Source organism: Penaeus chinensis, chromosome 19 (assembly GCF_019202785.1).
Source record: "Penaeus chinensis breed Huanghai No. 1 chromosome 19, ASM1920278v2, whole genome shotgun sequence".
Taxonomy (NCBI): Eukaryota; Metazoa; Arthropoda; class Malacostraca; order Decapoda; family Penaeidae; genus Penaeus; species Penaeus chinensis.
This window is the reverse complement of record NC_061837.1, coordinates 22,610,269-22,612,768: the sequence shown is the minus strand read 5'-3', so window position 1 is coordinate 22,612,768 and position 2,500 is coordinate 22,610,269. Positions and strand designations below refer to the sequence as shown.

General features: G+C 36.6%; 1 protein-coding gene across 2 annotated transcripts in view; it reads left to right on the top strand.

Annotated features, from left to right (window-relative positions):
• The window catches only part of LOC125035251 (collagen alpha-1(IV) chain-like), a 126,581-nt gene that overhangs the window by 24,653 nt on the left and 99,428 nt on the right, over positions 1-2,500 (top strand). The gene's annotated exons all lie outside the window — the stretch shown is intronic.

Here is a 2,500-nt window from a genome sequence, read left to right as displayed (position 1 = left end):
GAAGTGGCCGAAAGAGAAAGAGAGAGAGAGTGGGTGGTTGTTTGAGGAGAAGGTGGAAAAGGAGGGAGGGAGGGAGGGAGGGAGGGAGGGAGGGAGGGAGGGAGGGAGGGAGGGAGGGAGGGAGGGAAGGAAGGAAGGAGGACGAGGAGGGAAAAAAAGGGCGAGTCAAAGGTCTTGCTGCCGGAGAGACCGCAGAATCTCCTTTTCTCTTCTTTTCTTTTTCTTTCTTTCTTGAACTTCTTTAACGTGACTTTCGTTAGTGGGTAACTTCGGTTAGTTCGTACAAATCTGTACGCAGAAATATTTTAAAACATAAATACATCACATAATACAATAAATAAAAAACACGCAGATAGACAGAGAGAGAGAGAGAGAGAGAGAGAGAGAGAGAGAGAGAGAGAGAGAGAGAGAGAGAGAGAGAGAGAGAGAGAGAGAGAGAGAGAGAGAGGCAGACATACAAAACAGACGGTAAGACATACAGAGAGAGAAGGAAAGAAAGAGAAAGCGAGAGAGAGAATGGTTTTGCATGGAGTATAGACCTATCCAACTCTGGGATATTGATGTGCCGTGGCCATTGGGTGAACCCAGACTGCCTGAGATCTGGTTCTGTGGCTTATGCCATACTGAGCTTATCCCAACTATTCGTTATGCCAGATGTTGTATACAAAGTTCTGAGATATCACTGTATGTTTGTTTGATTGTAGGCTATACACGGAATATGATAATATTTTATAATAGGTTGTAAGAACCGCACCCAAAGTATGTTTATATATCCAGCATAAAGATGGAGTAATGGTAGGTTCCCCATTTTAGGGTAGTTTTCATTTCTGATCACACCGAGCTTTCACGAATATTTTAGCACACGCAAAGCGAAGGTACAATTTCACGTAATTTAGCGGAAAATCGTGGTCAGGTGAAAAACGTATGTGCTTCCAATGTCTATTTTAATCTCTGTGTAATGCGCTTGTATGGTTCATATATACATTTTTTTTTCCATGTCAAAGTGAAGAATTATTCTTTCAAAATTAATTAGAAACAGGTGAATAATCGAGTACCCAGGTAGAAAATTTAACATTTCCTGTTCCTATGATATTCGCAGTCATCTTTATATCCCCATTTTTTATAAATTTCTCGGGATATTAAAATTTTAATGGGATGTGCATACAATATATACAAACGCGCAAGCGCAAGCGCGCGTGTGTTGTATTAAATATATATATATATACACATGTGTGTGTGTGTGTGTGTGTGTGTGTGTGTGTGTGTGTACATATATATATATACATATACATATACATACATCCATACATACATATATATACATATATATACATATATATATATATATATATATATATATATATATATATATATATGAACACATATCCACGCATGCGTGTAGTAAGTACAATAAAATCACAGAGGGAAAAGCACAAGCCTATATAAATGTGTATTTCAATGACCACTTATCCTGACCGGCAACAAAATCAGGTAATCAATGAATACAAACGATATTTTTTTGTGAATAAGGCGCCTTTTCATTAAGCCACGTAATTACCAAGAGCTCACCCGCCATTCCGAAGCTCCGCCACGCTTCGGAACCGAGACGAATCAGTTTACGCCCGAGACCCCCTTCCTCGCTCCTTGGCGGAGGTCGTGTGGCGCGCGGCTGCCTCCCTCCCTCTGCGATCTTCCTCGCTTGTGCAAAATAACGTGCTGTTCGTTGTGTGTTTTCAGTTGATGGTGAATAGTTAGTAGTCTAGGCTTTATTATTTTTTTCTCTTATTTTTGACGTTATTTTGTATAACGTTAATTATTATTCTGCTTCTACGATGTTTCCGGTGTGTGGAAAATAAAGTGCTGTTTGTTGTGTGTTTTTAGTTAATTGTGAATAGTGAGCAGTCCAGGCCTTATTTTTTCTGTTATTTTTAACGTTACCTTATATATGTGTAGCTTTTGATGACGCTACCCGATTTGAAATTAATTTATTATTCCGTATCCCTCCGCGACCTTCCCGAGTTGGGTAAAATAACTTATTTAGTGAATAGTCTACACCTTAATTTTGGTTGCTGTTGTTTTCAACGGTAACTTATATATGCGTTATTTTTTATGAAACAACACAACTGAAGTAAAGCGAAAATATACTTTAGTTTTATTATTTGATTTATTGTTGTGGCTTTCTCCTTTGGTTATTGTATGTTGTTAATTGTGTATAGTCAGAGTAGTCTTTACCAATATTTTTTTCTGTTATTCTTAACGGTACCTTATAGATGTGTTATTTTTATGATGCTGATTGAGGTTAAATGTTCGTTATGTTTATGAATTTATCTATATTCATATTTATTTGTATATTTATTTATTATTTTCTATGATTCATGTGTAATGGAACAGTAACGTTATGGCATAATTTAAAAAAAGTTATTTCAGTGATTTATAAAAAAAAAAAAACGTGATAATGATAATGACACTACCTCTAGAAAAAGTAATGATAGTAAAAAAA